Raw genomic sequence first — 26,588 nt, forward strand, 5'->3', positions numbered from 1 at the left:
TGGCCCATGATGGCTTTTGTTGCACCAGCCATCACATCTGTCTTCTAAGCAGGAGAAGGATGGGGAAGAACAAAAAGAATGCCTCCTGATGGAATCCATTTTATTTAAAGGAGCCCCACCAGATGACTTTACTTTCTTTTATTGGCCATCCTTAATTGCAAGGGAAGCTGATGTGTGTGTTATTGGAGCTAGGCACATTGCTGTTCAGAATATGCTGGGCAGGGAACAGGCAGGCTGTGCCATATCATCTTTTAGGGGCAGCCTCTGAAGCTTATGTGGAAGGACTCTTGCTTTAGAACCTAGACATAACTGCATTTGAATCCTGGCTCTATTGCTTTTTAGCTGTGTGACAATGGGCAATTTATTTTGATTTTCTGGATGAGTTTCTTTAGCTATAAAAATAAAAATAATTCCATCTTATGGGGCTGTTATAAGGATTAGGTAAGACAGCTTTTGTAAAGTGCTCAGCACAGTGCCTGACATTTGAACAGTAAGCGTTCAATAAATGTTAGTGCCCCTTCTTTGCTGTCCATTAGAGTGTGCGATCTACCCACGTGGAGGCTTTGAATGCTAACTCCCTGGCTGCGGCCCATAGTACAGATTCCCTGATGCAGAGGGCCTAGAAGGATGCCGATCATATTGTTAATAATTCCAGCAGCAATAAGAGCTGGCATGGCTCACGTGCCATGCCTCCTCCTCACTAGGCACTGTGCTGGGTGGTTTACCGTTATGTCATTTAACCAGTGCTGTAGCAGACACTATTTCTGCTCTGCCCAGATCCTTGGGTCTTTTTTACCATAATAACGCTCCTAATGGTTCACACCTGTGATTCTGCCTGAGCGCTTCTTGGGCCTCTTTGCCCACCGTGCAGACAGCCAGAGTATCTGGGTGCACCTAGCCCTCGGCCAATAAGTGACCAGTGCAGGAGTTTGGAAGCCCAGCTCACTCACATAAGTCAGGACAAACTCTGAGGAATAACATCCTCCAGAGTGCCCCGTGGCATCAGGCTGGGAAGCTGTATTGTGCTTGGTTTCACTTGGTCCCTGCCCACTTCCCTGACTCCCTTAGTGGGAGCATGTCCTAAATAAACCCCATGCATTTGAATCCTCATCTCAGGATCTTCTTCTGAGGTATCGGACCTAGGACACACCCCAAGCTCCATGAGGTAGACCTATAGTGAACCCTTTTCCATTTTATAAAAGGGAAAACAAGCTTAGACAGTTTGGGTAACTTACCTGAGGTTGCACAACAAGTAAGGTGGCAGAATTATGATTTGAACCCAGGTCTGCCTAGCAGCCCCCTGCAATCTTATCTTCCGGCCGCACATTTTCTCTGGATGGTGGCCCAGGTCCTGGAGGGACAGAGTACAAAGGACTTTGGCATGTTGAATTCCTCGAGCAACCTGCTGGTAAGGTGGGCCCTATTGTTTCTAAGGGCAATGACAACAGTGTCTGTGTTCTCTGTGAAGGTTCTATCAAGGGCGTCCTGAAACTTCAACTCTTTTGATTAAGGTTTGATCCCCCTCAGTTTTGGGGAGGGAGAAATGGAGCCATTGGAGAGGATGGGGATGTGCATTGTGCCTGGCAAGTCGGAGCGGCCTAGTCCAGCCTGTGGTCGGTGGGGTACAGAGGCCCTGGCAGTCCAGTCTCTGCCACGCTCCTCTCCCAGAACACCCTGCACCGGCCTGGCATGCCAACGTCAGACATTTCTAGAAAATTAGGCTCATTTTTCACTGTATGGTTTCCAAGCCATGTTGGCTTTCTCTCTGAAAGAGCAGCTCTTGGACCTTCGCATTTCCAAAAGGCTTGGGAGTTCATTCCTTTCCCTCTCTTGGGCTTAAGGAGACTGTCCACGCCATTTCCACTGAAAAGTACTGGGAAATAATAAAATCAGCAATAATACTTAAATAACTATAAAGGTTCCTTATTATCTGAGACTAGTTCATGTCATAAGAAGTAAAAGTCACTTGAAAGTGACTCCACCTAAAACACTGACCAAAAAGATTGTGGGAAATAGCAAAAACAACAACAACAAAACCCAAAAGCAAAAAATAAACAAACAAAAAAGCACAACAAATGTTTTGTTTATGATTTTGCCTAGAAAATAAAACTAAAAGCTATAAAATAAGCTTATTTTATGTTGAACAAAATTTAAGTTGTAATATCAACTATCAGCTAATTCTTAAAGAATGAATACAATAAACTTTATATGTGAAAATTTTCCAACAAAACTATGATTGTCTATACCAAATTCTTCACATTTAACTTTTGTAGCACAATCCCCAAAAGAAAATTTTTTATAAAATTCAAGTATTTTGAATTTTTATTATTTTCTGCAAGAGCTTCTTTTAAGTCTTTGATATTAAAATCTTATTTTGAAGCATCACTAACCTTACTATTTTTCTTTCATTATTTGGGAATTGGCTACCTCTGCCCATACTTCTTGGTCAGTGGCTTAGCTGCCTGAATTAACGCAGCCTCCAACATCACTTTCACTGACCTCAAGAAATCCCTCCATTTATTACCAGATTTGCAATTTCATTTTGCCATATATTTGCACAGCATTTGCAAATAAGGTCAGATATTGTGGGTATCAGACCATCGGGAAGGAACAGACCTGTGCTTCTGGCAAGAATGAGTGCTTGTGTTAATTGTAAGGAGGTCTGGAGTAGGAGGGACAGATCTGTGAGTATTTTTGAGATATGAAACCTTCACCATCTTGTGCCATACCGTATTTCAGGTGCTTGCATAATGAACGCTCCAGTGACAGGGCCCTCCTTTTATATTTATACAGTGTTTCTAAGTTTACAAAGGACTTTGACATTTCATTTGATTCTTTCCGCTGCCTATTGAGGAACCACCATTTTCTGAATTACTTTTCTGAGAGCCAGGAAGGTTAAGTGACTTGCCCAAGGTCCCAGAGCTGCTTGAGATGCAGAACCAGCGTTGGAACTCAGGCGTGTTGGTTATTGGTCCTGCCTCTTTCTCTGACTCATCACCGTTTACCCAAGAGGAGCCCTGAAATATGCTTAAGATGTGCCCCAGACCTTTAAAAGAAAGAATTAGATATTTCTAAAAAACACATCAAAGTCCTCATGGTGGAAAAAAATCAGTACGTCTTAGCATTCCTTGAATTAATTTTGAGGTTTGCTACTATATTTTAAATTATGTATTGTGGGCAGGTTATATTTTTTTATGCAAACTTTCTCTGAAAGTCTCCATCTGGCCCTGTTCACCCGGACCCTCAGAAGAGCAACTGCAGACCCTGAGTGGAGGCCTGGGATGGGCAGGCACCTGGATTCTATCTTGGTCCCTTCCTCTTAGCCAGGAGGCTTATATAAGGTAGAATCTGGCACTTGGCACTCGTCAGATCTAGCTCCGTATCCAGGTTTAAAAGCCCCCTTAACAAAGCTCATTTCTTAACGTTACCAGAATCAAAGTTAGCTGCTCTGCTTGTAGAAGAGTCTGCCCTGGGCAGAAAACTCCCTCTCTGGTCCAGAAGTGCTATTTGACTTACCTTGGCAACATCATTTCAATTAGGGTCAACAGTCCTCTTAATTATGCACTATTCCTTAAGCAACAAGGTATTACTTCATTCATCAGAATTTTATCTCCTAGTTATACTGCTGAGAGTCCCTTTGGCCTACTCCACTGAAATTATCAACAAGAATAAATCTGAGTGTTCACTATTACTGCAGTGCCATCCATTCGTTAGGGCTTGTTTTATTAGTCTCCTGCAGTTTGGAGCTGCCAGGAAGTGGGCAGTCAGCTGCCAGCGAAGACTGAAATGTTACTACCAGCTAGGCAGGCTCAGTGGCTGGGCCTGCTCTGAGGCCAGGGAGGGAGGGCCCTGGGGGAGGCCCGGGAGGAAATCTGTTGTTCTTCATGCAATCACTTCTAGCAGGTGAAGCATTCTGTCCCCCATTCCTTTCCAAGGCTGTAACCAGAGAGGCCAAGGACTCCTAACAATCACCTGGTTTATTCCTGTTCCTCTAACACACTGCCTCCCATGTGCTGGCCTTGGACCCTGGGAGGGCTGAAGGGTTACTGCAGTAGGTCTAGGAAGCCACAAGCACATCCAGCACCACAATTTTTCAAATGTTTCCAGATGCTTCTGGGATGAATAAAATAAAAATCCAAGAGCTATTGATTCACGGTCGTTGTATCAACAGCTTTGTGGGAGGCTTCTCTTCAACTTTCAAAGACTTCTTTTCTGTAAGAACTAAGCTCCTTCCCCCAATAGAAACTGGCCCCTGGTTTCCGGCCCGTGTTTGTGCCACATGAGCCCCTTCTCCCCAGTCTCAGTGAATTGGATCCAGGGCAGACACCTTGCCTAAGCTCAGCCAACTTCAAGTTTCTCCCTTTTAGAAACTTGAAATTGGAATTCAAAGATAGCTTTTTGGTGCAGGTGAGTGGCCCTGTGATAATATGTAACCAGGAACTGCGGGATGGTACCACCTCCTCTTCACCCCAATTTCAGCATGGGAAGCAGGGATGCAGGGGGGAAAGAGTGTTGCGAGTACATGAAATAGAAACTGAGGCAATGCACAGTCAGACCCTGACTGCTCTCCGGCTCTGGCTTTTACCTCCCAGCATTGCCTCTGAGTATCCTAGAAGTCTTTCCAATACGTTAAAAATTGATCATGGTAGCTCATGCTGGTTTCCATAATTTCAAAAAAAGAAAACTTTGACAAAAGTCACTTCTTGATATTATATATTTTCTGAATAATGGATATTAAAAATAAAATGGTTATTATGGGAGATCTTGATTTTTATACATGATAAGGGTGTCAATGCTTAATAAGAATGATTTAGAAGGTTGAGAGTCCCTGCTTTAGCTAAAAATCCTCCAGAGAAAGAAATGCATCAGTTACAGAAGATAATTCATGCAAAGCACTCAGCTCAGCATCCTTCACAGATTAAGTACTCAATAAGGATTAGCAACTATTTTCTTCACCACTTACAGACTCATGACCAATACTCACAATGACCAAGTCTGAAAAGACCTTCCTAAAATCTTGTTTAGACTGAACTGCCATGATTAGAGCATACCCTCCTCACCCCGAAGATCTTTGCAGCCACAGTGTACCTGCCCTGCTTTTAGGAGTAGAAGGAGCACGCACTGGAATTGGTTGTGGATGGGACTGGTCTCATAAGCATCACCTAGAGAATGTTTCGAATTAAAAATTTCCCAGGCCCTATCCGAGACCCATCGAATAGAAGCTCCGTGGGAGGAACCTAAGAAGCTATGGCTTTAACAAATGCTCCAAGTGATTCTCATCATCAGGGAAGGGTGGGAAACACTGACACATGAGGATTATAAAACCCATCTCTAAGTGGACAAGCCACAGGTCTGGGGAGATGTCTTACATGCAAAACAAATCATACCATGCTTTTCAACCTTAGGTGCATTTCTGTTTGCACAACTACCAAGTATTCAATTGTCCATCTTACCCATCCCCTTTGCAACAGTACCAAGATTTCAATTCCTTTTCGTCTTCTTTCCCACTAAGCCCAAGTGCTGCTGGAAAGCTGACCCCCTATTACCAGGTCCGGGGTGAACCCTGATTAAATCAAACCGGTCAAGTATATTACATTTCCTGGGTCAAATGTGGATACATACCCCAAGCAAGTCTGATTGGGGAAATTTTAGAACCTGTTGCTTAGAAGGTGTCTTAGTTCATTTGTGTTGTGATAACAGAATATTTGAGGCTAGGTAATTTATACAGAAAAAAAAAAAAAAAGGTTTATTTGGCTCATGATTCTGATGGCTGAAAAGTTAAAGATTGGGCATGGGCATATGATGAGGACCTCAGGCTGCTTCTACTCATGGCGGAAGGCAAAGGGGACCTGGCCTGTGCAGAGATGTCATAATGAGAGAGGAAATAAGAGAAAATATGGGGAGGTGCTGGGTCCTTTTTAAACAACCAGCTCTTGAGGGAACTAATAGAGTAAGAACACACTCGCCCTTGAGGGAGGGCATTCATCTATTCATGAGGGATCCGCCCCCATGATTGCAACACCTCCTATTAGCCCCCACCTCTAGCATTGTGGATCAAATGTCAACATGAGGCTTGGAGGGGACAAACATCCAAACTATAGCAGAAGGGAAGGTGTGGTATAAGCCTGTGAGGTGCGGAACTACTGCAGCTATTTTGCCACCATGAGGGAAATAGTTTCAGGATGACTCTGACACTGTGGTAAGCAGAGCAGATAATAGGAAATAAACCAGGCCCTTATTGACATTATTAATATGCCAAGACTCAGCTTACTTCTGTACTTTTCACTTATGGGGATCAAGTAATTTCTTTTATGGTTTTAGTTACTGTAAGTTGGGTATTTATTTGCAACCAAGAGTTCCAATAGGTGTACTTTACACATCTTAAAAAACCAATAAGTTTATTGCATGTATTGACGCAAATTGATCAAGGCATTAAATGCTTGGCTGATCCTCAAACAAGAGGGAATGGATTTGAATTTCAGCAAGAAGGATTTGGGTTAGAAAGAAGGAAAACTTTTCTTCCCATAAAGATTGTGAGGTATTTAAAAGGCTCATCCAGGAAAGTTTTAAGAAATTCCTATTCTAGAGATTTTTAAAAAGATAGTAAATTTTCTAGGATGATTTCAGTCTTGTCCTGAAGAGCAGGGGAGGGACAGAATAATTGTCTTCATGTAGGATCTCATCTACTTCACAATTTTATAAAATTGTCCAAACTTTATTCTGGACCTGATTCCTGATTTTAGTTATGAAATTCACCATCCTCGCTCTGCTAGAGTTTCTCAAATGACACTTCACAAACATTCTCATGGGCAGACCCACCCAGATGTCTTCTCCTGAGCTGCTGAGAAATGAAAGAGTTTGTTCTCTTCCTCGTCCTTGACTAACCAGATGTGTCACTTGGCTAGCCAGGAATATTTTTACTGCAAACTATGCTGTTTCCACTGACCACAATTCCAAAACCGTTAAGACAAAAACAGAAAAAGAAGACTATATTCTGGTTTGTTTGATTTTCTGATGTGGACTTGATGAGGCAGATATTATTCCAGGGCCTTAAATCTTTCCCACTAAAATGCCCCACAGCACCTAAAGCCTGCTCCTTTATTCAAGGAACACAACAATGGTACAGTGGGGATGACTGTGTCAAAAAATGATTTTTTTTTTTTTCTGTACAGAGTGCCACAAGGACTAGAGTATTCTTCTTATGTTGGCGTGACAGCAGTAAGGGTCTAGCCCCGAGTTCATTCCTTCATTTGACATTCATGGTGGTAGGCATGTGGTAGTTGGGGTTGAATCAGACATTGTCCCTGCCATTGACAGACTCACAGCCTAGGAACAGAGTCACATCCACAGCCGCCTAGAATGGAAGAGGTGTGAGCGAAGCACTGGGGGAGTGAAGGAAAGGGGACCGAGCATCTGCTAGCGGGAGGCTTCTGAGAAGAGGCCAACCTGCTTGGCTCTCCGCAGACACATTCGCTGAAGAGAACTGAAAATAACTCTTGTCTTGGAGTGAGAGCTATGAACTGTTAGTCCCAGCTCTGCTTTCTCATTTTTTGTAAATCTTATACAAGCCACTAAATTTTCCTGAGCTTGTTTCCTCAGCAGGCATGCAGAAATCATAAACCTACCTGGCGGAGCACGTGAAAGGGGTTTGTGAGCCATCACGTCTGCGAATCACTGCACATGATTTCCCTCTGTGAGGCTGGAGGGGACTGGATCAGGAGCCTCCTCCAAGAAGAGACTGTGGGCAGAGGGGAAACCCCATGTGTGAGGGAGGGGAATGTCATGGAGGAGCCAAACAGATTCTTTAGGAATATGGACCATTGCTGGTCTCTCTTTTCAGCTTGAAAGAGCAGAAAGCTCAGGCTATCCTAGATGATGAGGTCAACCATTTCTAACAGTTGGGGGCGGGGGCAAGAAAATAAAAATTCCAATTCTGCCTCCCTGGTCTAGCAGAAAGGCTCAAATTTTCTGCTTGGCTGTTTTTTCCACCCTTTGAAAGCTCAGTAATATTTGACAGAATGGGCTGCATCACCATGGAGACATGCACCTGCCAGGTGCTTTGCTGGGCAGGACAAGCAGATATGTGGATGCCGACTGCACGGCCACTTCAGAGACACCAGGAAGGCCCCCGCTTCTTACTGTCTCCAAAGCCCTCAAGTCTTGCTTTTCACCCTCCCTCCCCATTCTTTTTTTTGTTTGTTTTTTCTTTGAGATGGAGTCTCACTCTGTCACCCAGGCTGGAGTGCAGTGGCATGATCTTGGTTCACTGCAACCTCCACCTCCTGGGTTCAAGCAATTCTCCTGCCTCAGCCTCCTGAGTAGCTGGGGCTACAGGCGCCTGTCATCACGCCCGGCTAATTTTTTGTATTTTTAATAGAGATGGGGTTTCACCATGTTGGCCAGGATGGTCTCGATCTCTTGACCTTGTGATCTGCCCGTCTCAGCCTCCCAAAGTGCTGGGATTACAGGCTTGAGCCACCGCGCCTAGCCCCTCCCCCTTCTCCAAACCTATTCAACAGTGTATACAGTTCCTCTAATGGGGATGAAGCCCTTCACTTCCTAATTTGCTATAAGGGCTAAGATGCCATTCCCCCTGGGGGAGAAAAGAGTGACATCCACACAAAGCTATAATGAATGCCTGTGACATCCTTTGAGAAGAGGGTTGGTAGCTAGAAGTGGGTGAAAAGAGGGCCCAGAAGTACTCAGTGTTCGGGAACCCAGAGCAAAGCCCCACTTGCACAAGAGATGGCGCTGTCAAAACGCTGCTCCCTCCACAGTTTTCTCTAGGATTGGTCCTATTAATGGTACCTGAAATTTGTGACTGCTACGTGCTTTCTGTCAGAAAACTAGAATGATGGGGCTAATATATTGGTTTTTTAAACAGGAAAGAATGTAAATTTTGGAAAATATTGGGTTTACTGTTGATCTTCATCTAATTCTGGAAGAAGTTATTTGGTAGAGATTTGTAGGGCCATTTCAAAAGAAAATAGTTTTCATGAGTTATAAGCAAAGGCTCAGTTAGGAATTTATAGCTTGCAGCTTACCTTCTTTCAGGCAAGTATGGTATGCAAAGGAGGCAATGAATAAGCATTTGTGAAATAAATGAAGGCAGATTTGAAATAGTTATAATAAAAATGTATCTTAAAATGGAAACGTAGAGACAAGAAAAAAAACTGTTGGAGAAAAAGAAAAAATGGATTTTAAAAAAGAAAAAAATCAGAAATAAATATTTTAGTATCTGGAATGATTGAATGACCACAAATAAACATGAGATTTAACTCCAAGATTCCTAGAAACCAAAGCAAAAAAGTAACTGTTAAGCTCTCTTATTCTCTTGATATTTGACAAAAATGAAAACAAACAAACAAACAAAGAATTATGCCTGAATAGATATTGAAAATTTTTTTTTTCTGGCATTAAATTCAGTGTGAAATTTATTGCATGAAAATTCTCTTTTACAAGGAACAACGAACAACCCAGTAAGTTTGAAAAGCTATAGACAAATAGACCTTTTCATACTGATGCTCTATAAAAGTGAGCGCTTCATACTGAATCATAACTCACTTAAGACATTTTTGCAGGGAACTAATACAGACTAGAAACATTTCTTTAGCAACCCCAAAGGAAACGAGTAAATAAATAATGTGTGGTTTGGTGCAGATCTCTCAAATATCAGATCTAGGGATGGAGTTTTAGATCCTATAACATTGACAGCAGAAATGTCTCGTTCTGTACTTTTGGTGAGGGAGAAGGCTAAATGCTTTAGATAGCAGACATGCAGAAGCAAATTTAATATTATACTATGAAACCTTAGGAATTTGATAAAAAGGATTACCCAGAGAAGTAATGTAGTGTAGAAAAATAAGAGCCCAGGATACCATTCGCATAGACTGGGTTTCAAAATCTGACTCAGTGATTACTATGTGACCACCTTGACCAAGTACTCCTCTCAGCTTCAGGATTCTATTTGCCAAAATGTGAATAATGTGCCTTTAAAGGTTAACTGAGAATTAGAAGATGTCGTGTAGTTGGTACTATTAGCTGCAGCTGCAAGTAGCAGAAAAAAACAAAAATAACAGTGACTTCAATAAGGTAGAAGTTTATTTTTCACTCATCTTCTAGACCAGGGACCAGACTTCTTCTAGCGTGTTGTTGTACCACGAATGGCTTCCATTCCCAAGATCCCTTCATGGTCCAAAATGGCTGCTGGAGTTCCCGAATTACCTTCACATCGCAGCACGCAGGCAGGAAGAAGAAAGGGAGAGGGCATATTATTTTCTTTTAAGAACACTTCTATCTACATCCCTTTGGCCAGAATTTTGTCACAAGGTCTCACCTAGCCTCAGGGAAAGGTGAGAAATGTCATCTTTGTTCAGTACAACCCAGTTAAATATGGGACACCCAGTTACATCAGAATTTTAGATAATAATTTTTTGAGCATAGGTATGTCTCATGCAATATTTGAAACATACATTTTTTTCATTGTTCATTTGGGATTCAAATTTAACTGGATGTCCTATATTTTATCTGGCAACTCTAGTTAAAAATCAAGGATCCTATTACTAATTGAGGGTGAAGGGGCACAGGGAGGAAGGGTGAACATTGAAGGACAATCAGAAGTCTCTGCCACAAAGTGAGACCCCTCAAAGTGGGTGGCAATAAATGGTTGGTCCTCTCTTCCCTTTCCCTGTGAGGCAAGGTAAAACCAGAGGGTGGCTGCAGGGATAACTGCTGGTAGAGCCAACATCTGTTTTTGAAATAGAATCAGTGTTCTATTTCAATGGCTAGTTTTATCACACAAAACATGTATATTTGGTTAAGACCTCAGAGATATCTGCTCTATGCATGAAATAGACAACTGTGGCCTGAAAAGCAACATTAATAAAAGCACTGCTTCTTTTTAATCACAAAAATGCTCAGTCTCATCTCTGCAGAAAGTCTATTTCTGGACTCATCCGTAAGCTAATGGACCCATCAACTGAGTTGGTTGCAAGGAAACCTTCATGTCATGAAAGAAAGGCCTGCGGGGCATGGCTGGGGGTGCAATGGACTATTTGTGTTCCTCCAAAATTCATGTATTGAAACCCTAATCCCAATATGATTATATTAGGAGGTGGAACCTTTGGGAGGTAATTAAGTCTTGAGGATGGAGCCCTCATGAATGAGATTAATGCCCTTATAAGAAGAGTCCAGGGAACTAGCTTGCTCTCTTTCCTCCATGTGAGAATACAAAAGGAAGACGGCCATCTGCAACCCAGAATAGGGCCGTCACCAGAGCCCAACCATGTTGGCACCCTGATCTATCTCAGACCTCCAGCCTCCAAAACTGTAAAAAATAAGTTTATGTTGTTGATGAGTCACGCAATCTACAGTACTTTGTTATGGCACCTGACCAGCCTGAGACAGGAAGGATTCAGTCTATTACTTACCCACTTGCTCCCCGCTGCCAATATTTTCACTTTTGTGTGGCTCACCTGAGATTGTTCTTTCTGATTGTTGTTACCAAATGTTTTAGCTTCTTCTCAAGGCCACTCTGAGTTCCTGACTCTAAAACCATGTCATCAGTATAATGGAGGAAGTCCCCAAATGCTGTGGAAAACAGAGCATGAGTTCATTTTAGTTAATAGCAGAAGTAAATTATTTGGATTAAAGGTAAGATAAAGTGGGGCCAGGACATAGACCTGTTTTGTAGGATTTAGAATGAGAAGTTGCTTTATCAAAAAAATTGTTCTTATGAGCAATATTGTGTTGCAAGCTTTGATGAAGGATTATTTGGCTGTAATCTACATGGAGAATATCAGATCTGCCCATACTCAAGTTTTCAGATTGGCAATGGCCTGTGAACTGGTCTTTCTACTTCTACTCTCCCTCCAAATCCGTTCTTCACAAAGCAGCAAGAGTGATCAGTGATCATCATAAGACATATCTCAGTATAGGCTGGGCACAGTGGTTCACACCCGTAATCCCAGGACTTTGAGATGCCAAGGCAGGAGGATTACTTGAGGCCGGCAGTTTGAGACCAGCCTGGACAACATATAGAGACACCGATTCTATTAAAAATGTAAAAATTAGCTATCAGTGGTGTGTGCTTGTAGTTTCAGGTACAGGAGGATTGCTTGAACCCAGGGTTTCAAGGTTACAGTGAGCTAGGATTGCACCACTGCACTCCAGCCTGGGTTACAGAGCAAGATGCTGCCTCTAAAAGAAAAAATTAAAAAAAACCACACACACACACACACACACATATCTCAGTATAAACTGCCTGAGATCTCTAATGACTTCTCGTTGCTAGTAATACTATACCCCTTACCAGGCTGAAAAGGCCCCATCCAGTCTGATTTTCTTTTTATATGTTGACCACACTGCAGTGGGTTGAATGGTGGCCCCCAAAATATATGTCCACCTACAAATCCCTGGAACCTGTGAATATTACCCTACATAGCAAAAATATGTGATTCAACTAAGAATCTTGACAAGAGGCACTTATCCTGGATTATTCAGGTAGGCTCTAAATGCAATCACAAGCATCCTTGTAAGACAGACACACAGAGAAGAAGACACACAGAGAAGAGGAGGAGGCAATGTGACCACAGAGGTAGAGACTGGAGAGATGTGGTCACAGCTAAAAAACTTCTGAGCCACCAGAAGAGGCAAGGAACAGGTTCTCCCCTGGAACCTTTGGAGGGAGGGCAGCCTTGTCACCTTAATTTCAGATTTCTGGCTTCCAAATCTATGGGCGAATACATTTCTGTTGTTTTAAGCTGCCCAGTTTGTGGTAATTTGTTACAGCAGCTGTAGGAAACTAATACACCTGCCATGACTGTTACAAGTCTGCTGGGTTATTCTTGTCATTCAAGGCTCAGGTTAAATGCCACCTCCTCAGATGTGCTCACCTGATTGCCCAGTGTTAAGTCAGCTCTCCCTGACTCTTCAGTCACTCTGGGTGTTTTCAGAAGGAGGGAGTGATTGGGTAATTACATGCGACTAACAGGAGAAACGGGATGAGTATTGAGAACTGAGGAAATAAGGCACAAAGAGGCTTAGCTTAATAACTTGTCCATTGTTGCACCTTAAATGGAAGGGCCAGGAACCAGATACAAGCTCCCTGACTCCAGAGCTCGTGCCCATTCTCTCCAAGCTATACTGGCTCTTGGCAAGGTGAGAGATACTGCCAAATGATCATTTGAGCAGGGGCGTGTATATTCTCTGTCATAGTTATAAAATTGCAGAGGCCCTTGGTGCATTCCATTCCTCCTCTCCTCTTCCCTAACAGCCTCCTCCCACCTGTCATGCTTGTTGACAGAGGTAGAGGAAGCACAAGTGGAGAATGACCACTCACTTTCACCCACATCAGATAGCCATTCTGAAGGATGAAGATAGCAAAAGGGGGCTGACGGCTTATTACACGAACAAAAGCAATGGCCCATAAGGTGTGTAATTGGACATAGACTTACACTTTGGTCTGCCACTTAGCAGTGGTAATTAATTGAAGGTTATAAACATGTTTGATCCGGGTGTTTTCTTCTTTGTTTCAGGCAGCTAATTGCTCATGAAGAAATTGTCTAAAGAGAGTCTTTTTTTTTTTGGTTTTCAGCCAAGCTTTTAATGAAAAGATTATAAAATAACAGTTTCTCATCACTGTACATGAAGACTGCATCCTTCCAAATGGAGAGAGCAGTCATCTGTGAATTACTTTTCTATGACACTGGACGGCTGTGTAGCTGCAGCTCTGACCTGAATTTATACAAACTCTCGAGGGACATCCACTCAATGTGATGAGTGGCAGTGGTGGTGGCCAGTGCAGAAGTGAGATCCTGATATCCTTTCCCGTTTCTGTCCTAAAATAGGACATGATCCCTGTTCTAGTTCCAGTTAAACAAAACAGCAATGACCTCCTCCATTTCCACTCCCCCTTAAAGTATTTGTGAGAGTGAGCCAGTGCCCAGTTTAGGGGCCCCCCCAGGGGGCAGGGGGAAGCTAGTGATGGGTGGGGTACAGAGAGGGGAGTCCCCTCAGTACCTGGCCCCATGGGGCCCCATCAAGTGGAGTGAGAGAGCTCTGGGGATTGAGAGGCAATATTCTTGATCTAGGTTCTCCATGGATGGCTGTTTGACAGAGCCATTGTCAATTTTAGCTTTCATGTGTCCTAAGGAGAAGAGAAGGCTGGGCGTGGTGGCTCATGCCTGTAATCCCAGCACTTTGGGAGGCTGAGGTGGGAGGATCACTAAAAGTTAACATATTTTCAAATATAAAGCTCAGAAGAATATCAGATTGAGTCTATATATTTGTAGGATATGTGCATTTTTTTTTTTTATGGTAAGAGACAAGATGGCCTTGGGAGCAGGATCAGCATCAATATTTAAAGGAAGGAGTTACCAGATATGCAGAGCTGACCCATAATTTGTGTAGAATAGTATGAAAGGAGAGGACACCGACTTGCTTCTCGTTAAGAGATGGATTCTTAACGAGAGGCAAGTCTCTATGTCTTCTCCTTTCCTTAATTCCTCCCTTTTTGAATCTAAGCTGGCCATAGTGACTTGCTTGACTAATAAAATACAGTGAAAATGATGTTCTGGGACTTCTGTGGTTAGGTCATAGGAAGTGTTGTAGTTTCTGCCTGGGTCTCCTGGAACGTTCCCTCTCAGAGCGGTCCCTCTTGGAACCAGGTGGCATACTGTAAGAAGCCCAGGCCACATGGAGAGGCCCGAAGTAGGTGCTCCAACTGAGCTTCCCTCCCACAGCCAGTATCATCTGCCAGCTATCTGAGTGTGCCATCATAGACATGGATCCCAATCAAGCCTTCAGCTGAGCGCAGTCCCAGCTAACATCTGACTGCAACTGTAAGAGAAAGCCCAAATAAGAATCATCCAGCTGAACCAAGTCAACCCATAAAATCATGATAAATAATAAATTGCAGTTTTAAACAACTATGTTTTGGGTGGCATTCTATGGAACGATGGATACTTAGAACAGAATTTGGTACCTGGAGTGCTGCCATAATGAAAACTTAAAATGTGGGACGTTGGCTTTGGGAACGTCCAAGCAGCAGGAAGAAGCTGTGAGGTCCCTGAGGAAACTATTAATGAGAACTAGAGGGAAAATGAGGACATTGTTATTGGAAGCTGGAAAAAGGCATCCTTTGTTTTGTAATGATGGGTAATTTGGTATACCGTTGCTTTTGGTAACATGAAAAACAGAAAATATATCTAGGAAATGGCAGATTTGGCTAAGGAGACTTCCAGGCAGAATGCTAAACATGCTTAATGGTTTCTCTTAGGCAAGTATGGTAAGGTATGAATATAGGGAAGTGAACTCCCTGCTACCATAATGAACTATTCAGTTTCAAGCAAAACTTAGATAGAATATAAGAAGCCAGACTTACTGGGTTTAGAAAGAAAGCTATTTTCCATTCTAAGCCTCTCCAGCTGGAAAAAAAATTCTCAAAGTAAGACATGATATAAGGTAATGATCATCTCAGAGATACGGCTCTAAGACGCTCGCTAAGATTTTAAAAACCTTGAAGGTGACATACCGTAAGAAGCCCAGGCCACACGGAGAGGCGAAAGTCTATTTCACAGACTTTGAAGGATTCTGAAGGGCATTGTTCCATAGCACCTGTTAGCCCAAGCAGAAAGTGGCATATCTTGAAGAGATTTGTAGGTATGTATTTTGACTAATGGAGTGAACCTGAAAGAGTCTTTAGGAAACTTACAAAAAATTTAAGAGAATTGTACATGCAAAAGCACCATCAGCCTGAACTAAATAGGAAAGAGACAGTTCAAACTGTAGAGAGCCTTCTATGGGTAGGAAGCAGGACAAGTAGGCTACTAAGCTGCAAACATGGCCATTTCTTATGGAAAAGGAAGAATGATTCAGAGAGCAGAATCAAAATCCCAGTAGGAGTGGGGAGCCAAGAGCTACAATCATTCCCAGGGAGGCACGACTGGGAACTCACTAATCAAGGATCTGGCAACATGCACCTGGCTGGAGTTTAGAATTGCTATGGATCAGTGACTGTGATGTGCCTCCCATTTCTTTCCCTGTTGAATAAAAGCTTTAGTGAAGTTATCCTATCTCTGTATCACCACTGTATTTATGTGTGTGGGACAGATAACTTGTCTCTTCATCTCACAGGTCTTCAGACTGAGAAGAGCTGTACTCAGGGACCTGCACCCCAAGGAGGCTCATCTGCATCAAGATCTGACTTAGGTGATAAAATCCTGGACCTCAAGCTTGAGTGGATGCCATAATGGGATGAGACTTTTGGGTCTTAGGAGGAGATACGTGTATTTACCATGTGGGAGGAATGAAAATAATATGCAATCAGCGAGCAGACTGTGACAAAGATGACTGCAAATTCTTTGACCCTCTTACTGTTAAGAGTTATTGTCTTATCTCCCTTCTCTTGAATCCAAGCTGGCCCTGGGAAATTGCTTGACCAATAGAATACACAAGAAGTGAAGTTTGGGACTTGTGAATGTAGGGCATTAGAAGCCTTGCAGTTCCTGCCTGGATCTCTTGAAAAGCTTTCTCATAGAATACTCCTTTTTAGAATCCCACCATTCTGTGGATTCTAAATTCTGTGAGAAGCCCAAACCACACAAACTACATATAGCTGCTCAATCAGTAACCCCAGAAGAACTCCCAGTCCTCAGTGAACATTGACTGGTGGCCATAGGAGTTGTCATCTTGGACATCCAGCCCAGTTCAGCGTTCAGATGACTGCAGCCCCAGCTGCCATCTGACTGCATCTGCGTGAGACTATAGGTGAAAACTTCCCACCTGACCCAGTCAACCCACAGAACCATGAGAGATCATAGTAAATTGTTTTAAGCCATTAAATTTTGATGATGGTTTGTTATGTAACAAGAGAAAACCAGATGAGGTTAAATATTAGAGGTCAACAGTCATGGTTTCAAATCTTAAGTTCATCGTTTATCAACTATGTGATTGTGGGCAAGTCGCCTAAAATATCTAAGCTTCATTTTCCTCATCTATAAAATGGGAATCAAAACAGAATCCACCTAATGGGTTTGTTATGGGAATTAAAAGAGAGAATGTATGAAAAGCAACAGTACAGTGACAGAGAGAAAGTGGGTCAGTAGGTAGTTACTATGGTTAGTAAATCAGTGTGAGTCATCTGTTTTTGTTGAAAGGTAGATGAGATGCTTGTGGCCATGTGGGAAGAATTAATTTAAGAACCTGGTCATTTTACTAAGGACCTGAGAGTAAGGCTAGGTCATTAGCATCTTTGTATTTGCTGTCCATTTTTCTATAATGGACTATAGGGGATTTTGATTCATGGGGGAAGTGTTCTGAAAAAAATCCCGGGCTCAAAAGAAATAGAAACACTTGGCCTTTTAAAATGGGGCTGTTAGGGTTCCATAGACAGCACTTACCACCTCCACATGTGCTGAGCAGGCCTAGCTCATTAAGGTCACAGTGAGCAGCTGAGCAGACCCAGTCCTTGTTACAGTGAAACCAGAGGCACTAGCCTAGAGAGAAGGAGATGGGGCTCTAAAGCCCCCTGGAGGCCTAGGATGCTGCTGCTGTCCACTGTGTGTGCATGTGGATGGGTGAGTGGGTGCTAGAATTCCACATGGGGTGAGGGCAAACTTAAAGAGGCTGGACCCAAGCCGAGAGGTTTAAAGGAATGTCTTGATGTTCAGCACATCACCGTACTGATGTGTTCAGTGAGCTTTGCCATCCATTCATTTATTTATATAGGCATTCACTCATTCAACAACCATTTATGGCATACCTCTATGCACCAGGCCCTGTGCTATGCTCTGGGGATGCACGACACATAAAAGACAGTTTCTCCCCTGTGATCATGAGGGGCTCATGAACCAGCAGAGGAGACAGACAGGTGAACAGGAAGTATGGCCAGGGGGTAAGTACCACAGTAGAGGGCAACATGGGAGTGCAGAGGAGGGGCTCCAATTCTGGCATCAACCTACTCCACCTTGGGATAAAGTTCTAAACGGGGAAGCAAGTGAGGCATGAGCTGCGTCTGGAAAAAGGGACAGGCTTGGGATTGACTGAGTGAGCTGTAGGCAGAAGCCACAGACCAGAGACACTGAAGGACAGGGCCACACTGGCCTCTAGGGGCCATAGACTGGCGCGCTCTAAGGCAGCCCTGGAATCTGGTGGGACTGTTCCACAACTCCTGTGGGGCCTGCAGAGAGCAAGTGTCTCTCACAGGCACAGATTAAAGCAAAGCATCTCAACTATGTCTTGGTTTTGGCTCCACAGATGACTTCTGTGTGGGCGAATCTTCTTAACGCGTTCTCTTACTTTTTATTGTCCATGCTGTAAAACATTTTTTTTTTTTAAAAAGCTAAAATAAACTTCCAGAGTTCAAAATGGCAGACTGTGACTAGAGCCAATGTCCTTTTCCTTTCAATGTTGGTTTGTCTGCCAAGTGATCTCATACTTACTTGGTGAGCCTCTGCCTCCTCGACTCCTGTCTTTTCTTTCCTCCACCTCCCCATTCCTGGCCACATGAGGTTCTCATCAGCATCATTGTGGTCAAAGGACTAGGCCCTGGGGTGCAGTCTGCCCTGACTCTGTTTGGGGTTTGGCTGAGGGAATTTACTTGTATCCCTATTTAGAAGCTGAATTGCCTACAGAGGATTGGGACTCAACATGACATTTTCTGTTAGTGACAGTGTAGAGCTCTCTATTTCCTTACCCAACTGATTGTCTAGGACTAAGTTAGGAATTGCTTTCTCCCTGGAGTAATTGTACAACATGGGCCAGCCATGGTCAAGTACAATCTGAGTGTAATGTTCATCAGCATCAGTTGGTGAGGACCCTAATTCTACACTGAGAACTCCTTCAGGGCAGGAAGCCAATTTCCCAACACTGGCCAGCTCTGTGACATCTGGAAGGGGCTCTGTAGTATTTGTTGAATTTAATCTGGATACCACCCAGGCAGGCAACAGCTCTCCGGTTCACCTTGTTATGAGAGAGGCCGTCTCTTCAAATACTAATAATGATAATGGTAACAAAACACTGTTACTGTTTATTGAGCCTTGATGCTTTGTCAGGTACTAGGATAAGGACTTTATATCCTTTACCTGCTTTGAGAGTCAGAATCTCTGGGTGCATAGGTTTCACCGTCCTCATTTTACTGATGAAGAAATGAAATCTCAGAGAGTAGGCAGCTTGCAACAGCCTGGTTGTTGGGGCTCAGAATCTTGGACAGTCCATTATGAAGACCCTGACTCTTTTTTATTTTTGTTTTTTTGAGACAGAGTTTTACTCTTGTTGCCCAGGTTAGAGTGCAATGGCACGATCTTGGCTCACTGCAACCTCCGCCTCCCAGGTTCAAGTGATTCACCTGCTTCAACCTTCCAAGTAGCTGGGATTACAGGCATGCGCCACCACACCTGGCTAATTTTGTATTTTTACTAGAGATGGGGTTTCTCCAGGTTGGTCAGGCTGGTCTCAAACTCCAGACCTCAGGTGATCCACCCGCCTCAGCCTCCCAAAGTGCTGGGATTACGGGACCTTGACTCTTATGTGTGATGTTTTGCGAATGACTGCTCTAACACTGGTGGAGACCTAACCCTACAGAATTCCCCAGGTACCAGGAAGCTGGGGGACAGATTTATACTCAGTGTTCCTCTTAGGCATCACCTTTGTCTAGAGCAGACATCTAACTCTCTTTCCTTATGGAGGACTGAGGGAGAAGCAGGAATCAAGCTTACACAGTCGAAGGCTCAGTTTTAGCGCCCAAGCAGCAAAGAGATAAATGCCATCCTAATTCCCACTTAAAGTAAGCAAACCAGCCCCGGGGCTCACATGGACAGGAAGAACCTGAGGGATTCTGTAGGTCTGTTTATTTTGCTTTGTATTTGACCTTGCATTACATTCACCAAGCAACTCCCAGTGAATGCAGAAACCTTTCCTCTGCCTTGGGAACATTTTCATACAAACAGGAACACAGCACAGATGACAAAAATTAAGATGTACTCTCCAGCTTGCCTTGCTGTATTATTTAAAACAATTACTGTATGATTTTCCTTTCACATAGCCATGGAAACCCTGCTGAAAGGATTTAATACAATTTATTGTGTGAAGCTTAAGAAGAAATCTGTTTCCCCAGTGCTGAAAAACAAAGCAAGCCAATTTCTCTCCACTTCCTACAAGGTGTGATGGATGCAAATTGTGAACTGGTGACCTCACCCAGCAGGGACTGAGCTTTCTGGGAAAGCATTCTGGAGATAAGTGGACCTGTTTCTTTTAGAGGCAGCAGAAAACAAAGCTGGTGCCAGAGGAATGATAATCTCCTTTGATGTGCCCGGAACTGCTTGACTGTTTCAGAAAGGGAAGCACAGCTCTGAGTGGCAGTACTACAATGCCTTTCAGTAAACACAATAGACAAATTTCCCTGCCAGGTTACCCCAGGAGCCTTTCCACTCACAGGATCCTCTTATAGGTATCTTGGTGTCAGCCTTGGGATCCTAGGAAGGAGAGTTGCTTGACACCACGCTCTGAATAGAGGGTGGCCTCACTTTGGAGCCTATTAGTACCAATGGCACAGGTCAACCCTATCTGCCTGTTAGAAACTCCTAAGGAGCTTCAGAAGACACGGAAGCTTAACTCCCAGAACTAATAGATTATATGAAAACCTATATTTTAAACAGCTCTCCAGATGATGATTATGTGCAACTAGGGCTGAGATCCACTGCTCTGGGACTTGAACTTCTTTAGGTTGAACTCTTTTAAAAAAGTCTTCTTACTTTCTGATTCTCAGCTAGAGACCCAGGGCCTGATGATCTGTAAACCTAAAAAGGCTGCTGTAGCACAAAACTCATCCCTGCAGCTCAGCTCTTCATCCCTAAATTCAGTGGGTGAAGGGAAGAATATTAAATTGCAGAAGAATTCCCAAAAATTGGGGAAACTGGGTAAAGGGTTCACTGGACCTCTCTGCATTGTTTTTGCAACTTCCTGTAAGTCTATAAAAATTTCTAAACAAAACATTTTTTAAAATTGCAGCTGAAGACTTGAATTCAAATTCTGGATTTTTAAATTATTAGGTATGGGACTTAGGGAAATAAAAGACCCTCTGGGACTTTTCCTTTGGAAGATAGGACAATTATTTTTATTTATTACATGATCAAATGAGAAAATAAAATTCTAGACCTAGATTTAGCTGGGGTCTCTTTGCCCCTTAAGGGGTAAAAGAGATTGTTCAAACCCTCTGAGTCCATTTTCTGCTGCTATAACAGAATTCCTGAGAATGGGTAATTTGTAAAGAAAAGAAATTCAGTTCCCACAGTTCTGGAAACGGAGAAGTCCAATATCAAGGGACCGGTAGGGTTGGTATCTGCTAAGGACCTGGTCTCCATTTCCAACATGGTGCCTGGAATTCTGCATCCTTCAGGAGGGACAAACGCTCTTCCTCACGTGGTAGAAGAGTGGAAGAGAGCCAACCCACTTTCTCAACTCCCTCAAGACCTCCTGGCCACTGCCTTTTTAAAATGGTAGCTATGATTTATTGAGTGCTGATTACATGGCAGCAGCTGTGTTAGGTTCCTTACATGTATCATATTAATCTTGCAAGGAAGAAAGTGTTAGATCCGTGATGGAAACTGAGGCTCAGAGAGGTTGAGGAATTTTCCCAAATTAACACAGCAAGTGTCAGAGGTAGGCTCCAAAACCTATGTTCTTTCCGTACTTCAGGCTACAGATGGCAGAACTCATAAACAGGTTTTGTTATCAGAAGAACAGACTACCCAAAAGGTAAGTTTATGAGAATTGTTGAGTGATCTCTATATATGGTTATGTCTGCTCTCTAAGCACCCATGTGTTCATGTAAGAATAACTACCTCAAAGTAGTGGATATCTGCATATTGCCTGGAATGGTGCTGGGTACACAACACAGTTGGTGCTTGGCGAATGGAGGTGTTGGTTGTAGTGCTGGCAGTCTTTGTTTTGTATGGTGGGAGTGGTGGTAAGCTAGTCCCATTATGTGATGTGGACATATTGTGCAAACCCTTTTTATGGTGGGATTAATCCATTCACAAAGACAGAGCTTTCATGGCCTAAACATCTCCCAAAAGGCCTCACCTCCCAACACTATTCCGTTGGGGATGAAGTTTCAACATGAGTTTGGGAGGGGACAAAAACATTCAAATTATTGCACCCTTGAACTACAGATTATGGAACTTCTAGTTACTTCCTCCAGAGTCACAGGAGTTTTGGGGTAAATTACATGTTTGTGGTTGGTCACCTTGGGTTTTGAGCTCCTCCTTCCACTAAATTAATCAATTAGGTATTGTCTCACCCAAATATGGTGCCCAAGCAGCAAAGAGATAAATGCCATCCTAATTCCCACTTAAAGTAAACAAATCAGCCCTGGGGCTCACATGGACAGAGGAGGAGACTGAGGGATTCGGTAGGTCTGTTTATTTCAGTCTGTGTTTGACCTTGTACTGCATTCACCAAGTAAGTCAATTGCTAACTTTCCCCAAACAAACCTCTTCCATAGGCATTTTTTTGTGTGTGTAGGTGACCTTACTGAAGGCTTGGAAAGATGAAAGGAATTATACCACAGCCTTAGAAACTGACTCAAACACAGGGTCATCCAATTCTGCTTCCAAAAGTTCCTTGGACCCCTTCATGTTTCCTGGTCCTCACCTCTTCTGTTCCCATCTTCCCTCCTGTCTTTTCCTGTCACTCCCCTGCCCCCAGGTTTCTGCCCATTTATTTCTTTCTATTTTTTTAATGTTGGCTTTTATTTTAGATATAGGGGGTACATGTGCAGGTTTGTTATATAGGTATAATGCACCCAGGTAGGGAGCATAGTACTCAATAAGTAGTTTTTCAACCTATACCCCCGTCCCTCCCTCCCATCTCTACTAGTCTGCAGTGTCTATTGTTCCCACGTTTATGTCTATGTGTGCTCAGTGTTTAGCTCCCACTTATAAGTGAGAACATGCAGTATTTTGTTTTCTGCTCCTGCATTAATTAGCTTAGGATTATGGCCTCCAGCTCCATCCATGTTGCTGAAAGGACATGATTTCATCCTTTTTTATGGCTGCATAGTATTTCATGGTATACATGTACCACATTTTCTTTATCCAGTCCACCACTGATGGGCACCTAGGTTGATTCCATGTCTTTGCTATTGTGAATAGCTAGGTGATAGACATAAGAGTGCATGTGTCTTTTGGTAGAATTATCTATTTTGGGGGGTATGTCTACCCAGAAATGTGATTGCTCAATCAAATAGTAGCTCTGTTTTAAGTTTTTTGAGAAATTTCTAAACTGCTTTCCATAGTGACTGAACTAGTTTACATTTCCACCAACAGTGTGTAAGTGTTCCTTCTTCTCCATAGCCTCGCCAGCATCTGTTGTTTTTTGACTTTGTAGTAATAGCCATTCTAACTGGTGTGAGATGGTATCTCATTGTGGTTTTGATTTGCATTTCTCTGATTAGTGATGATGAGCATTTTAAAATATGTTTATTAGTCACTTATGTTTCTGATGTGGGCAACTTTAGCTATTCCCTTTGTTTCCTTGACTCTCATCTTTCCTCCAGGAAACCTATCAAAATATTTTCTGATCTATCCTACCCTTCTAAAGCTCCATGGAACTTCAGTTGGTCAACAAAAGCCAGCCCCCAACTCCAACCTAGATGTGATGGTCACAGCCAGCTCAAGCTTGCTGTCCACTGAACTTAATGCCCTATACCGTGTCACCACTAGCCCTGTGGAAGTCCCAAAGAGTCAGAGATGGGAGCGCTTGTAACTCAAACTTCCACTGACTTTCCAGGCTTAAATCAGGAGACTACATTCTGGACTTTGGGAATTTAAAAATTTAACATTTTTGGAAAGAAAGGATGTGTAGAGGCTTCTTACACCTTGAATAAAAAATGGCATTTTGGAATGTAAGCAAGTGAGACTACTAAGAATTAAATTTCATCAGAAATACATAAATTTACAAAAAGAAGAAGAAAAAGAAGGAGGAGGAGGAGGAGGAGGAGGAGCAGGAGGAGGAGAATGCACTAGGCAGAGTGCCCTCTGCCAAACCTCATTCAAGAGGAATTTGGAGTGATGTTGTTGCCCACAAACCTCCTGCCAACAAGCCTACCTGGAGAGGACCGGGGCTGGTATTCTGCAAACAGTTCCTTGTTTGTTCTCCTTCCTGTGGGTCTGTGTGCACTCAGATGATGCGAATCAGATGATGGGGAGTCTTGAAATGGATAACTAGAAGTTGGAAGGAATCTGATTGGTTCTTTCTGTCCAGGAGTAGCTCCATGATAGGGTTTGCTGTGTTCCCACCCAAATCTCATCTTGAATTATAGCTGCCATAATTCCCACATGTTGTGGGAAAGACCTGGTGTGAGACAATTGAATCATGGGGGTGGTTTCCCCCATACTGTTCTCATGGTAGTGAATAAGTCTGAGGAGATATGATGGTTCTATAAGGGGTTTTCCCTTTCAGTTAGCTCTCATTCTCTCTTGACTGCTGCCATGTAAGACGTACCTTTTGCTTTCTGCCGTGATTGTGGGGCCTTCCCAGCCACATGGAACTGTGAGTTCATTAAACCTCTTTTTCTTTATAAACTACCCAGTCTCAGGTATGTCTTTATCAGCAGCCTGAAAATGGACTAATACACTCCAAAAAGCCTTCCCACCTTCTTCTCCCTTGAGTATCTACATGAGACCTAGAGTAGCTTTGTCTAAGATGGTGTCCTTGAGAATTGTCTTCTTGCCCAGGCAGAGTTGATTAGCTTCCCTGCTGTGCTGCTGTGAGATGCTGTCCATACCTCCATCAGAACAGACTGGACCTTCTACTTGCAACTGTTTGCTTGCACGTTGGGTCACTCTTTCCCCTCACCCCCTGCACTAGCTGGTGAGGTTCTTAAAGCAGGAAACACATATTTTCCAACACATAACACAACCCCTGGTGCAGAGAAGACATTTGATAAATGTTTGCTCTAAGAATCAATGAATGAGGTCTCACCAAAAAAGAGTACTGAGTTTGCTAGGGTTATTTATTTTAATATTATGCAAAACACAGAGCAGGCATCACCTTCTGTTTCTAAATCCTTTGTGATTGATTAATCAACAAGTTATTACTGAAGCTAGACACAGCTAAGACCCAGGTGAGAGGGAAGCAATGGCAACCACATACTTTGAGAGGTTTATTAATCGACTGTAAAATAACAATGCTGCATCACATTATTAGAGTCATTCTGCCTTAGAGCTCAGGCTTCTACTTACAAAGTGCCTTGTTTAATTAAAAAATATCCTAGCAAGGATAAAGGATAGAACATTTTATAATTACTTGCCAATAATCATCAGCTCACCCATTATAGGGCAAGATTAAAATTCAGATCTACAGAACTTGAGAGTCTGCTCTTACACATTTTTCCTTGGAGTAGTTCATTTCTGGAGAGAGACACTAAATACTTCTAGTGGGCAGGGATGTGTCTCTTAGCAGCAGAAGGCAGGACTCAGTTCCCAGTGACCCCTTGTCCTTCTTCCTCTGAGGTCCTCTACACCTGGCCTGTGGTATATGAGGACTTCTTAGCTTCCAGGTTAATGCTAGCTCTGAGAATGGAGACAGACAATGGGAAGCTGCTGAGATACTTGCCAAGCCTCAATGCTTATGCCTATTTTTTTTTTTTTTTGAGACGGAGTCTCGCTCTGTCGCCCAGGCTGGAGTGCAGTGGCGCGATCTCGGCTCACTGCAAGCTCCGCCTCCCGGGTTCACGCCATTCTCCTGCCTCAGCCTCCCGAGTAGCTGGGACTACAGGCGCCCACAACCGCGCCCGGCTAATTTTTTGTATTTTTAGTAGAGACGGGGTTTCACCGTGGTCTCGATCTCCTGACCTTGTGATCTGCCCGCCTCGGCCTCCCAAAGTGCTGGGATTACAGGCATGAGCCACCGCGCCCGCGCCTATTTTGTGACATTGTGTTGAGACAGCGTGATATGTACTCATCTTTACTTCATGGAAAGTCAGTCCATACACATTTACTGAGTACCTTCTGTTGTAGGTGCTGAGGATTCTAGGTGAACAGGGAAGTCATGATCCCTACCCTGATGGACTAGTGGAGAAGATAGACATTTAACAAATAAATGATTATGAATGTGTAAATTGCTGTGAAGGAGAAGTGTGTAAGTCAAGAGTATAGCAGGAGTGGTGGTGGAGGCTGAGAACAGGGCCACCATGTGCTGTTGTGCAGACTGTAGTCTATGTGAATGGCACCCCCTGGAAATGTATATTACATAACAGGTCTGGCCAATATGGCAGTTCTGACTGAGAGGGAGCAAATGACATGCAAATTGCAAAGGAGGAAGAGGTTCAGCCAGGTTAAGCCATATGCAAAGGCCCCAAAACAGAAAGAAATTGAGCATGGCCCAATAACCAGAAGAACCAGTATGACCAAGTAGAGAAGCGGCACTGGGGAGAGAGGAGGCAGTCAGGTAGAGTCTCATAAATCCATGGCAAGGAGCTTGGATACTATTATAATTGCAATGGGAGACAGGAGGATTTTAGAGCTGAAAATGATTTCTGTCATTTTGGCTGACATTAGGGGATGGATTGGGGTGAGCATGGTAAGACT

General features: G+C 43.2%; 1 protein-coding gene and 1 long non-coding RNA gene across 5 annotated transcripts in view; one reads left to right on the forward strand and one right to left on the reverse strand.

The window, feature by feature from the left end:
* Positions 1–26,588, forward strand: part of LOC105476102 (TSPY like 5) — a 321,338-nt gene that overhangs the window by 24,913 nt on the left and 269,837 nt on the right. The window contains exon 2 of one of the 4 annotated variants that reach the window (XM_011731758.3): positions 16,135–23,984. The exons of the other annotated variants lie outside the window; for them this stretch is intronic. The gene's annotated coding sequence lies outside the window, so the exon portion shown is untranslated. Of the gene's footprint in view, positions 1–16,134; positions 23,985–26,588 lie in introns of those variants that run through there. 4 annotated transcript variants of the gene reach the window in all.
* Positions 10,088–16,423, reverse strand: LOC105476101 (uncharacterized). Its single transcript, XR_011606861.1, has 4 exons — positions 16,295–16,423; positions 15,533–15,615; positions 11,475–11,589; positions 10,088–10,224 (listed from the first exon to the last, which is right to left on the reverse strand). It is a non-coding gene; the product is annotated as an uncharacterized lncRNA (long non-coding RNA).

The sequence above is a fragment of the Macaca nemestrina genome, chromosome 8, assembly GCF_043159975.1.
Source record: "Macaca nemestrina isolate mMacNem1 chromosome 8, mMacNem.hap1, whole genome shotgun sequence".
Classification (NCBI taxonomy): domain Eukaryota; kingdom Metazoa; phylum Chordata; class Mammalia; order Primates; family Cercopithecidae; genus Macaca; species Macaca nemestrina.